The following is a 13,931-nucleotide window of genomic DNA, read 5'->3' as shown; positions in this document are numbered from 1 at the left end:
CCTCCATTAAAACTTTTTTTTTTTTTTTAATTTTCACCAGGCTTCTTCTGCTCAGTGCCTGCACCACAAATCTAGTGCTCCCGGTGGTCATTTTTTCTATCCCCCATCCTTTTCTTTTTACTTGCTAGGACAGAGAAATTGAGAGAGAAGAGAGGAGAGAGGGAGAGAGAGAGAGAGAGAGAGAGAGACCTGCAGCACTGCGTCACTGCTCATGAACTTTACCCCCTGTAGTTGGGGATTGGCGACTTGAACCCAGGTCCTCGGTGATGTTTGCGCTCAGCTGGAGGCCACCACCTGACCCAGATTAAAAAAAAAAAGTGGTGGCGCACCGAGTTAAATGCACATAGGGTCAAGCGCAGGGACTGGTGCAAGTATCCAGGTTTCAGCCCCCGGCTAGGCTCCCCACCAGCAGGGGGGGTCGCTTCACAAGCAGTGAAGCAGGTCTGCAGGTGTCTGTCTTTCTTTCCTCCTCTTTGTTTTTCCTCCTCTCTCAATTTCTTTCGGCCCTATCCAACAACAGCAACAACAATAATAACAGCAACAACAATTGGGGAAAAAATGACCGCCTGGGGCATGGATTCATAGTGCAGGCACCAAGCCCCAATAATAACCCTAGAAGGGATAGGATAGGGTAAGGTAGGGTAGGGCAGGGTAGGATAGGGTAGGATAGAATATTTCTGACCATGTCTATGCACAATTCCTCTGCTTTCAACGGACTCTTTCTCTTTGTAGATAGAGGAAGGGAGAAAAAGACAGAGGAGATATACCACAGTGCTACTCCACCCTCATGAAGCTTTCCCTGTGCAATTATACCCCACATGGTGGTTGTAGTCCTTACCCATGACAAAGTGTCTGCTCTACTGTGTGAGCTATCTCCTGCCCCATTGGGCCCAACTTAAAAGAAAAAAAAAGAATCAGAAACCCAAAAACTCCTTCTGGCTTTCCCAAGGCACTAAAAAATAATAATAATTATTGTTATTATTTTTCAGTGCCTGGATCCTTAAAAGAGAGTTCTTGGAATGAAAACGTGTTGGAGAATAATTTGCACTTAAGTAAGGCCCTTAATTGTAGTGTTTGGATTGTGACTGTAGTCTAACTCTGGGCATACCTGCTTCCCAGGGCATGTAGTGTCCAGGGACATTCATTTACGTAGTAGTGAACAGAAATTATTTAGTGACTTTTTCCATGTTGATAAATCTCCTCAGTGACTTGCTGATCTGATCACAATGTAGAGGTAATTGACATGTTTTTAAACACTTAATAAGACCCAGTTAAACTAAAAATTATATACTCAACCTTTTTAATGTTTGGGGAATTTAGTTAGGTTTTGTTGTTTGCTAGATCTGTGACTCATCAGCTAATCTCACTTTTAGAAATTGTGTTTAGTTGGGGCCCAGGCACTTGGATCCTGCAATTCAGGTCATTGAACATAGTGACATGTGTGTGTTCAATCAGTTGTGCCACACTGTCTGCCCCCCTAAATTGCCATTTAAATATCTATCAGACACCCCATAAACATAGGGTGACTGTAAAAGTGAAGATATTAGGAAGATAATTTACAATTCATGAAGTGCTTTTGTTTCTGTCACTGAAATGCCTGAGACACCTTCCTGACTTTTCACCTGAGAGGAGAGAGCTGACAGTTTTCTGAGAGTATTTATTTCATGAACATAGGTTTGTAGAAGCAGAGAAGGACTCAGGTGTGTGTGTGTTTGTAATGTGTGGAAACAGTAATGTGAATGTGTGTGTGTTTAAAGGCTATGGATGGAATCATGCTTTCTTTTGGTCTAGTTCAGTTTATTTAATGGCATTCTCCAGGCTCCAACTATATCTCATCCTGAGAACCCAGACCAAACACACTGGTAACTATTCCCTTGGACACTGAAGCTATGCTAGTATATGTTAACATGTTAATGTGTTCTCCCAGCTCTGTACCAATCTTAGAGCAAGGAAGGGGCAAATGAGAAATTCAAAAAGTGATCTGTTATATTCCTTACTTCATCTGTGTGAGTAGTGCCAGAGCTCTCCTCTACATTTGAGAGTGATTTATCTGGTGTAGGGAGTGTTCATCAGAAAGAAATAGTGATCAGGTGATCAGCTGGAGATGATCTCATATCCAGGTGAGAGATAATGGTACCAGGAAATGCAGTGGTCACAGTGGAGACTGAAAGAAATTGACCATTTTAAGGCAATGGCATAGTTAAGAAGACCTTGAAATACAATGTGCACTTATATGAGGTGAAAAAATGCAGTAAACAAAATAATAATATCTTTGTCTATGATCACAACCAGGCGGCAACTCCTTAGTTGGGGAAATTGGCCTAATAGCCCGTCTTCCTCCCTCCCTCCCCCTCTCCTCTCCATAACTGTTAAATTGATTAGGAAGAAGGAAAAAGAAAAAAATATCCATCTTTACAGCAGGTGGCAGCATTGCTTTGGGTTTTGCACATCACAAGTTTCAAGCAAAGGGGACCAGGCAGTGGTGCACCTGATTAAGCACACATAGTACCTAGCTCAAGGCACCCCATGTGTAGAGGTCACGCTTCATAAGTGGTGAAGCAGGTCTGCAGGTGTCTGCTTTCTCTCTCCTTTTCTCCCCACCCCCTTCTCAATTTCTCTCTGTCCTAGCCCCTTAGATAGAAAAAAATAGAAAGTAAAAAAAAAAAGAGAAAAAATGGCTGCCAGAAGCGCTGGATTTGTGGTACAGGCACCAAACTCCAGCAATAACCCTGGCAGCAATATATATGTGTATATATATATATGGGCTGGGTGGTGGTGCACTTGGTTGAGTGCACATGTTACCATGTGTAAGGGCCCAGGTTCGAGCATCCTTGTCCCCACCTGCAATGGGAAAGCTTTGCGAATAGTGAAGCAGTGTTACAAGTGTCTCTCTGTCTCTCTCCCTTTCTATCTTTCCCCCTTACCTCTTGATTTCTGGCTGTCTTTATACAATAAATAAGGATAATACATTTAAATATATATAGGAATATCTTTTTATTGTCTTTCCAGTTATTACATTGTACTTTCCTATACCATAGATGGCTTCCTGATAAGTCTACAGTGTCTTTAGCATTTTAATGGAGGGGCTTCCTGCTGTATATGTGGGTGACTTTGTTTTTTTTTTCCCCTCCAGGTTTATTGCTGGGGCTCAGTGCCTCCAGCAAATCCACTGCTTCTGGAGGCTATTTTATCCCTTTTGTTGTTCTTGTTGTTTTATCTTTGTGTGGCTGTTATTGTTGTTGTTATTGATGTCGTCATTGTTGGATAAGACAGAGAAAAATCAGTAGAGGAGGGGATGACCAGAGAGGGGGAGAGAAAGACAGACACCTGTAGATCTGCTTCACTGCCTGTGAAGCGACCCCCCACACACACACAGGTAGGGAGCTGGGGGGCTCAAGATTCTTATGCCTGTACTTGAGCTTCATGCTGTGAGTGCTTAACCAGCTGCACTACCGCCAACCCCCAATGTGGGTGACTTTGTAGCACAGAGGTTGACATTCAGAATTCAGACCACTTGAATTCAAATATTGTTCTTATACTTATTACTTCTGTAGTCATGTGCATATTATTTAAGGTGTTTGTGTCAGTTTTTGTCATCTGTACAAAGCACCCTGAAACAGTGCCTGCCACATGAGGTTGATGTGAAATTTAAATGAGTTATAGAAGGAAAGCATGCAGAGAGATGGCTAACATTGTCAGCACTAGGAGTGCTTTTCCAGCATATAAGCAGTTTTACAAAGCATCAGGTCCTTATCACCTCAGGCTAGGAGCAACTGGCTAAACAATACTTTCTTTTTTGAATTTTTAAATTATCTTTATTTATTTATTGGATAAAGACAGAAGTCTAGAGGGAAGGGGATGACAGAGAGGGAGAGAAACAGAGAGACACCTGCAGCACTGCTTCACCCCTTGCAAAATTTTCCTCCTGCATGGGGCAGACTGGGGACTGGAACCTGGGTCCTTGTACATTGTAACATTTGCACTCAACCAGGCGTGCCACCACCACCACCCAGCCCCTAAACAATACTTTCTTATTATTTATCCAGGGTGGGGGAGACAGCACAATGATTAAGCAAAAGCCTTTCATGCCAGATGCTCCAGAATCCTAGGTTCAATGCCACACACCACCATATTAGTGCTGAGCAGTACTCTTCTCGCTCCCCCCCCTCATTAATATATATATACCACATAGACACAACAAGACAAAAGAATGCCTTCTTTTTCAAAGTAGAATCTGGGTAGTTAAAATTCAGAGTTGGAGTCAGCTGAAAGATACCTAAGATATGCTCCTGTTTCCAGAATGAGCTGTATACCAAGCACACTCAGAAATAGGGCAGGACCAAAGTTTATGTCTAGTCTAATCTTCTACTTCTGAAGGGGTAGCAACTTCAGGATTCTTTTTTTTTTAATTTATTTATTTATTCCTTTTTGTTGCTCTTGTTGTTTTATTGTTGTCATTGTTGTTGGATAGGATAGAGAGAAATGGAGAGAGGAGGGGAAGATAGAGAGGGGGAGAGAAAGACAGACACCTGCAGACCTGCTTCACTGCCTGTGAGTGACTCCCCTGCAGGTGGGGAGCCAGGGGCTCGAACCAGGATCCTTATGCTGGTCCTTGCGCTTTGTGCCACGTGTGCTTAACCCTCTGTGCTACTGCCCGACTCCCAACCTCAGGTTTCTACCTCTTCTTAAACACTCTTAGAAAATACAGCATAAGTTCTCTAAGAACTTCATAGATTCCCTATTATGTGCACACTGATCCAAATTCACATTCAAATTGATTTCATTAGGTGGAAAGATGCCTTCATTCCGAAGGTTCTTTAGGAGAAAAAGATAAGATGAGCAGAGTTGGCACTGAACACTCCCATAGCACATAAACATGTAAGAGAATGGAACTGTGGGAAATTCATTAAGCGAGAATGACCTTCTCAACTTAGCCTCCCTGTTGTTTTTGGTGAAAAAAATAGAAGTTCATTGCAGTAGGACCTTGACTTCTGGGTCTTCCATGAGCTGTTCTTTCCTTCAGCAGGTGTATATAAGTGCTTATGAGCATCAAAAGGAGAAAAGAGAAGAACACAACACTCAAACATCTATAAAGCACCACCAGAAACAAAGATAGGATTTCATAGAGTTGAGAGAGGACTAAATCTAGACCCTACCCCTGATCTATATTGTCAGCATCACCTAAGAGAAGCTAGGGATCTAGGACAGGGTTGAAACCTAAATAATTATGATTCCTTGGAAACATGACTCTTATACTCATCACTCATACTGTATGACTGACATAAACAAGTCACTTCACCGGCCTAAATCTTTCTTTACTTGTCTATAAGTAAAAATTATCTAAGCCAATGTTTTTGTAAGTGAGTTCCCTAGACCATTAGTCTTTGGCTTATTCTATGGTCTAAAATAGTCATTTACACCAGGGTCTATTATGCTTCTTAGGGAATTTTTGTTAATGTTTGGAGACTTATTTTTATTTTTATTTTTCACTGTTGCTAGTTAAAGAGGGACTGCTACTGATATCTAGCAAGTGGAATCTGATAAACATCCTACCAGATAGTCCTTACAACAGGAAAAAAAATTATCTGTCCAAAAGTGTCATGAACTTGAGAAACTAAGGTTTAATGAAAAATCTTATGTTTAATGAGTACAATATTTGAAGCATGACCTATCATTCAACTTCTCAATTTATATTAGCATAGTAAAGATAGGGAGAAGTATCACCATACATTTTCTTTTTTTAAAAAAAGTATTTTATTTATTTATTAATGAGAAAGATAGGAGGAGACGAGAGTCGGGTGGTAGCGCTGCGGATTAAGTGCATGTGGCACAAAGCGCAAGGACGGGGTTAAAGATCCTGGTTCGAGCCCCAGCTCCCCACCTGCAGGGGATTCACTTCATAGGCAGTGAAGAAGGTCTGCAGGTGTCTATCTTTCTCTCTTCCTCTCTGTCTTGCCCTCCTCTCTCCATTTCTCTCTGTCCTATCTAACAACGATGACATCAATAACAACAACAATAACTTCAACAACAATGAAAAACAACAAGGGCAACAAAAGGGAAAATAAATATTAAAAGAAAAAAGATAGGAGGAGAGAGGGAAAGAACCAGATATCATTCTGGTGCTGCCAGGGATTGAACTCAGGACCTCATGCTTGAGAGCCCAAAGCCTTATCCACTGCGCCACCTCCTGGACCACCATAAGTTTTCTTTAACTCAATATTTCTCAAGCTTGTTTGATTGTGAAACACTCTGCCTCTCACATACAGTCATCATTCTGTTATCCTAATGTGAACTGCCTCTAGATAGGGACCATTTGGGGGAAAATGCTTGCTAGCTGATCTCTAAAGTGTTTTTCCATTTTTTTCCTTTCTACTTTTTTATTTTTATTTATTTAATTAATTTTTTAATTTAAAAACCATAGAATAAGAGGGGTACAGTTCCACACAATTCCCATAATTCGATCTCCACATCCCATCCCCTCCCCTGATAGCCTTCCCATTCTCTATCTCTCTGGGAGTATGGTCGTTGTGGGTTGCAGAGGGTGGAAGGTCTGGCTTCTGTAATTGCTTCCCCACTGAACATGGGCGTTGGCTAGTTGATCCATACTCCCAGTCTGTCTCTCTCTTTCCCTAGTAGGGTGGGGCTCTGAGGAAGTGGAGCTCCAGTACACACTGATGGGGTTGTCTGTCCAGGGAAGTCTGGTCAGCATCTCGCTGGCATCTGGAACCTGGTGGTTGAAAAGAGAGTTAACATACAAAGCCAAACAGATTGTTGAACAATCATAGACCTAAAGACTGTAATAGTGCAGGTGAAGTGTTGGGGGTATTCCCTGCATGCTCTTGTGTACTTCTGCTTTCAGGTATATGTTTTTCCCCTAGTTTATGGGCACGGGTGAACCTATGCTCTATCTCAGGGGACCTGGACTATATCTAGATTTGGGGACTTTATTGGGGAGTGGACCACCTGGAATAGAATTAGAGAATACTATGAAAGGAAAGGTCTCACCCGAGTGATGAAGCTGAAGGGTTGTCATTCCACACCTGAAGTCTCTGGTCACAGTCTGAAGTGAAGCATGCTGGGGTGGCACTCGTTGTGTTAATTAGGTTGCATTCCGCGGATGCAATATTATTTGATTTTAATTGAGAGCAGCATGCAGAAAAGTGGGCCCCACCCTAAGGTTCCAGGACTGGGGAAAATATAGGCTCTATAGTGGAAATGTGAGGTTCCTGTTGTCTTAGGGTTCAAGAAGACAATGGATAGTTATTGTTATCATCACATTATTTGGTGATAGGGTTAACTTTGGAAAGTCCCTTTGATAGGGTTTGGGGTATAGTACCCAGCATCTTGTATATAGCTGTGCTATCAGTTGCTTCTGTTCTTCCTGGTCTAGGCTTTTGGGAGAGAACATATCAAAGACAGCCTATGTATTAAAAAGACTCAGTCTGTGTTTTAAGAAGTTCTAGACATATCATCAGTTTTTCGCCTCGCATATTAATTAAATAGTGGTTTATATAATGTTTACACTTTAATAGGATTGTACATAAACAACACTCCCACCACCAAAAGACTGTGTCCATCCCCACCACCCACCCCCGCCCCCAAACCCTCCACTGTGCGGGGAAGCCCAATGGCCACCCTCCCCTTCACCACAGTGTTTTTACATTGCTGCCCTGCTCTCGATTTAATCAGATCCTGCTTTTAGTTTCCCTTTCTGTTCTTCTTTCTCAACTTCTGTTGATGAGTGGGGACATCCCATACTCATCTTTATCTTTCTGACTTAGCTGACTTAACATAATTCCTTCTAGCTCTGTCCAAGATGGGTCAGATAAGGTGGGCTCATTGTTCTTAATAGCTGCATAGTATTCCATTGTGTATATGTACCACAGCTTTCTCAGCCACTCATCTGCTGTTGGGCACCTGGGCTCCTTTCAGGTTTTAGCTATTATGAATTGTGCTGCTATGAACATAGATGTACACACATCTTTTTGGGTGGGCATTATGGAATCCTTGGGGTATATCCCAGGAGAGGAATTACTGGGTCATATGGAAGGTCTATGTCTAGCCTTGTGAGAGTTCTCCAGACTGCTGTCCAGAGAGGCTGGACCAATTTACATTCCCACCAGCAGTGTAGGAGGGTTCCTCTGTCCCCACAGCCTCTCCAACATTTGTTTTTGCTGTCCTTTTTGATGTATGCCATTCTCACAGGAGTGAGGTGGTATCGCAATGTTGTCTTTATTTGCATCATTCTGACAATGAGCGACCTGGAACAGTTTTTCATATGTTTGTTAGCCTTTTGTATCTCCTCTGGAGTGAATGTCTTGTTCATATCCTCTGCCCATTTTTAGATGGGGTCATTTGCTTTTTTGGTGCTAAGTTTGCTGAGTTCTCTGTATATTTTGGTGATTAGTCTCTTGTCTGATGTTTGGCATGTGAAGATCTTCTCCCATTCTGTGAGGGGTCTCTTTGTGTGATAGTTTCTTTGGCTGTGCAGAAGCTTTTCAATTTGATGTAGTCCCATTGTGTTTTTTCTGCTTTAGTCTTCCTTGCAATTGGGTTTGTTTCATCAAAGATGTCCTTGAGGTTTAGGTGGGAAAGTGTTTCACCAATGTTTTCCTCTAAGTATTTGATAGTTTCCGGTCTGACATCCAGGTCTTTGATCCATTTGGAGTTGATTTTTGTTTCTGGTGAGATAAGGTGGTTCAATTTCATTCTTCTGCATGTTATAACCCAGTTTTCCCAGCACCATTTATTCAAGAGAGCCTCCTTCCATTTAATCCTTTGGGCCCCCTTATCAAAGATTAGATGTCCATAGGTGTGGGGGTTTAGATCTGGGCTTTCAATTCTGTTCCACTGTTATGTGTGCCTATTTTTGTTCCAGTACCAGGCTGTTTTGATGATGATGGCATTATAATATAGTTTGAGATCTGGGAGTGTGATGCCTCCGTTTCTGTTTCTTTTCCTCAAGATGGTTTTGGCAATTCTAGGTGTTTTCTGGTTCCAGATAAATGATTGTAATTTTTTGTTCTATTCTCTTAAAGAAGCTTGGTGGAACTTTGATGGGTATCACATTAAATTTGTATATGGCTCTGGGGAGAATATTCATTTTGATGATATTTATTCTTCTGATCCATGAGCATGGGATGTCTTTCCATTTCTTGGTATCAGTTTCTATTTCCTTGAAGAGTGACTCATAGTTTTCAGTATACAAGTCTTTCACTTCTTTGGTCAGCTTTACTCCTAGGTATTTTATTGATTTTTGTTGCAACAGTGAATGGGAGTGATTTCTGGTTGTCTTCTTCTTCAGTTTTAGTGTTTGCATAGAGAAATGCCACTGATTTTTGTACATTGATTTTGTAGCCTGATACCTTGCTATATTGCCTAATAACTTCCAGTAGTTTTCTACTGGATTCTTTAGGTTTTTCTATGTATACTATCATGTCATCTGCAAATAGTGAGAGTTTGACTTCTTCCCTTCCAATTTGTATTCCTTTGATTTCTTTCTCTTGCCTGATTGCTATGGCAAGAACTTCCAATACTATGTTGAAGAGTAATGGTGATAGTGGGCAGCCCTGTCTAGTCCCTGATCTGAGGGGAAATGCTTTCAACTTCTGTCCATTGAGTATGATGTTGGCTGTTGGTTTGCTATATATGGATTCCACTGTCTTTAGGAATTTCCCACCTATTCCCATTTTTTTGTAGGGTTTTGGGCATGAATGGGTGTTGGATTTTGTCAAAGGCTTTCTCTGCATCTATTGAGATAATCATGTGGTTTTTGGCTTTGCTTTTATTGATGTGGTGAATGACATTGATTGACTTACGGATGTTGAACCAGCCTTGCATTCCTGGGATGAATCCCACTTGGTCGTGATGAACAATCTTTTTGATGTGCTGTTGTTTCCAGTTGGCCAACATCTTGTTTAATATTTTGGCATCTATGTTCATCAGAGATATTGGTCTGTAGTTTTCCTTTTTTGTTGTGTCTCTATCTGCTTTGGGTATCAGAGTGGTGTTGTCTTCATAGAAAGTGGATGGGAGTGTCCCTGTTTCTTCAATCTTATGGAAAAGCTTTAGGAGTATGGGTATTGACTGTTTCCTGAAGGTTTTGTAGAATTCGTTTGTGAAGCCATCTGGTCCAGGACTTTTGTTGTTAGGGAGATTCTTAATAACAGTTTCGATTTCTTTGTCTGTGATTGGTGCATTTAGGTTTTGTAGTTCTTCTTGGTTCAGTTTTGGAAGGGCATATGTTTCTAGGAATTCTTCCATTTCTTCCAGATTTTCTAGCTTGGTGGCGTATAGTTCTTCATAGAAGTCTCACATGATTTTCTGGATTTCTGTGGTGTCAGTTGTGATATCTCTATTGTTTACAATTCTATGAATTTGAGTCTTCTCCCTTTTTTGTTTAGTGATTCTGGCTAGGGTTTTGTCAATCTTGTTAAATTTTTCAAAGAACCAACATTTGGCTTTGTTGATCTTCTGTATGGTTCTCTTATTTTTTATGTTGTTTATTTCTGCTCTAATTTTAGTGATTTCTGTCCTTCTGGTTGCTTTAGGGTTCCTTTTTTCCTCTTCCTCTAAGTATTTAAGGTGTGCAGTAAGGTTGTTTATTTGGGTTTTTTCTTGTTGTTTAATATGTGATTGTATGGCTATGAGTTTCCCTCTCAGTACTGCTTTAGCTGTGTCCCAAATATTTGGATAGCTATGTCTTAATTCTCATTTGTTTCCAGGAACATTTGTATTTCCTGCTTGAGTGTCTCTCTGACCCAGTGGTACTTAAGCAGTATGTTGTTTAGTTTCCAGATTCTGTGACTTTTAATAATTTTCTGTTTGTTGTTAAATGTTAGTTTTAATCCGCTGTGGTCTGAGAAGGTACTTGGGATGATTTAAATGCTCTGGAATTTATTGATACTGTCTTTGTGGCCTAACATGTGGTCTATCCTTGAGTATGTGTTGTGTGGATTTGAAAAGAATTTGTATTCCAGTTTTTTGGGGTGAAGAGCTCTGAAAATGTCCAAGAGGTCTAGTCTGTCAATCTCTTCATTTAATTCTCTTGTTTCTTTGTTGATTCTGTGTTTTGTCGATCTGTCTAAGTGTGAGAGTGGGGTGTTAAAGTCTCCCACTATTATTGTATTACTATTGATGTATTTTTGAAGTTCTTTGAGCAGGTGTTTGATCTATTTAGTTGGTCCCTCATTGGGTGCATAGACGTTAATAATTGTTATATCTTCTTTGCTGATTGATCCTTTAATCATTATGTAATGACCTTGCCTATCTTTTATTACTTTATTTAATTTAAAATCTATTGTGTTAGAGATGAGAATAGCTGTTCCTGCCTTTTTTTATGGTCCATTAGCCTGTAGGACTTTTCCATCCTTTCACTTTAAGTCTGTGTTTATCTTGTTGGGTCAAGTGGGATTCTTGAAAGCAGCATATGGTTGGGTTATGTTTTCTGATCCATCCTCCCAGTCTGTGCCTTTTGATGGGTTTTTAAGCCATTGATATTTACTGATATTATGGATTTAATGTGTTGTAGTGCCATTGTTCAACAAGTTTTTATTTGATATGTTGCAAGTATTATAGTGATGTTCTTGTTTATAAGAGGTCTTTTAGAACCTCTTTCAGGGCTGGTTTGTTGACAGTTGCTTCCTTTAACTGTTGTTTGTCTGAGAAGGTTTTGATGACTCCATCTAGTTTGAATGAAAGTCTAGCAGGATACATTATCCTTGGTTGAAACCCTTTTTCATTCAGGGCTCGACAGATATCTTGCCCTTCTTTTCTGGCCTTTAGAGTTTGAGTGGAGAAGTCTGCTGATAGTCTTATGGGTTTTCCACTGTATGTGATTTTTTGTTTTTCTCTTGCAGCCTTTAGGATCCTTTCTTTATCCTTACTTCTTTTCATTGTGACTATGATGTGTCTTGGTGTCTTCAAGTCTGGGTTGATTCTGTTTGGGACTCTCTGAGCCTCTTTGATCTTAATGTCCTTTCTGTTGTTCAAGTTTTGGAAGTTTTCTTCTATAATTTCCTCTAGAATGCTTGCTTCCCCTTCCTCTCTTTCTTCCTCTGGCAGGCCAATTATACGAGTGTTACTTCTTTTGAGATCATCCCATATGTCTCTGCTGTTGTTTTCAATGTCTCTCAATCTCTTTTTGAGCTCTTTCACTTCTTTTTTAGTTTTCTCTAGCTCATCATTTGTCTGGCTAATTCTGTTTTCTGCTTCTGCTAGTCTGCTTTCCCTTCCCTCAGCTCCTTTCTTCATTACAGCTATTTCAGCTTTTAGTTCTCTAATTGCCTCAAGGTAGTTAGTATTTTCCCTGAGGGTCTCATCTGTTGTTTCCCTTATACTGCTATTCCTTTCCTCCAAAGTTGTTTTCATTTTTGTGATTAATAAATTTATTATTGCTTGCATACTTTTCTTATCTATGGTTACTTTTGGATGATTTGTAGTTTCTTCTAGGCTCTTGTCTTCATTCATTGTATTATCAGTTTTATTTGCTCTTGATCTACCCATTTTTAATGTGTTTTTTATTTTTATGTTCTGTTGTTCCTCAGTTGCTTTGTTTTATGTACAAGCCAAACTATACTAAATACCTTTATGACAAATGCAATCACCACCCTCAGAAATTACAATAGTAACTAAAGCAATGACTGAAGCAGTTTAACCAATACCAGTTAGTCCCACAATGTCTCCAGTTCAAGAAAAATAGCAACCAAATCTAAATGAAAAAGAAAGAGAAAGGAAAAAAGGGATAGCAGGAATAGACAATTATGCAAATCTACTGTCCACTGTAGATTCTAGGGGTAGCAAGAGGGGAAGGGGAAGTAGAGCAGAGACACACACAAAGAAAGTCTGCTCTGAGTCAGACTTCTTCTCTGAAATAGTTCACAAATAAGTATCAGTGAGTTTAGAAGGCAGAGGGAAGAGGAAGGGAGAAAGGAAGACAGGGGAAAAAAATAGAGAAAAGAAAAAAGAAGGATACAGAAAAAAAAACAGCGAAAGGAGAGTTGTAGTTATATATATTTTTTAATTGGCTTGGAGGTGGGAGAAGGGCAATAGTGTATAGAGGAGGTATGAAAATTGAGACAAGGTTCTCTCACAGTTGGTGATAATTCTTGTCACCTAGCAATGGAAAGTATACTAAGAGTTAATTTTGGTCACCTGAGGGGGGGAAGGGATATGCGTGTATATATAATAGTATTTGTAAAATAGAACAGAGTAAAAAGCCCAAGCAGTGGGTCTACAGCTTGGACAGCTCCCTGTTAGCCTGTGTACATCTAGTCTAGACAACTGATTGAGAAAGAAAACACAATACAAAACAAACGAGAAAAAAGAAAAAAAAACTTTCAAGCAGTCTTTCCCAGGCTGGGTGAGGCTTGCTTGATTAGCTAATTGTGACTTGAATGAGTGTAAGTCTCTTACTCAGAGGAACAACAGAAATAGCCTAGAAATTTGGAAGCAGGATTTAATGGCACCCTGGTGGGTGAGGAATCTTGGTAAAGAAAGGAGCTCCACGGGGAGCCTGCTAGCAGCAGCTCCCTACCCCTGGAGTCTGGTTATGGGGAGAGGGGGGCTGAGAGAAATTATCAAGAAATTTCCTTTCTTTTTGTTCTAATTTTTAACCCAAGTTGAATTATAGTCACCTCCCTGGGCTACCTTTAGGATGCCTCCTTGCATGTCCTGCTGAAGGCCAGGATTTTAAGGGTTTCTAGCAGTTGATATCAGAGCCCACGGGTGCTGCTACATTCCAGTCGCCATCTTGGCTCTGCCTCCTGTTTTTCCATTTTAAGAAACCATTTAAAGACAGTTTTCTTGGATGAGACAGCATAGTGTTGAGTTCTGAACAGAGCTAGGACTCCTGCTGTATGAGTTTAGTTGTGCTTTGAGACCTATGAGCCATGTGACTTTGGACAAGTTATTTGAAGTCTAGGGTTCCTTGG

Source organism: Erinaceus europaeus, chromosome 7 (genome assembly GCF_950295315.1).
Source record: "Erinaceus europaeus chromosome 7, mEriEur2.1, whole genome shotgun sequence".
NCBI classification, from domain to species: Eukaryota; Metazoa; Chordata; class Mammalia; order Eulipotyphla; family Erinaceidae; genus Erinaceus; species Erinaceus europaeus.
Note: the sequence above shows the minus strand (reverse complement) of the source record.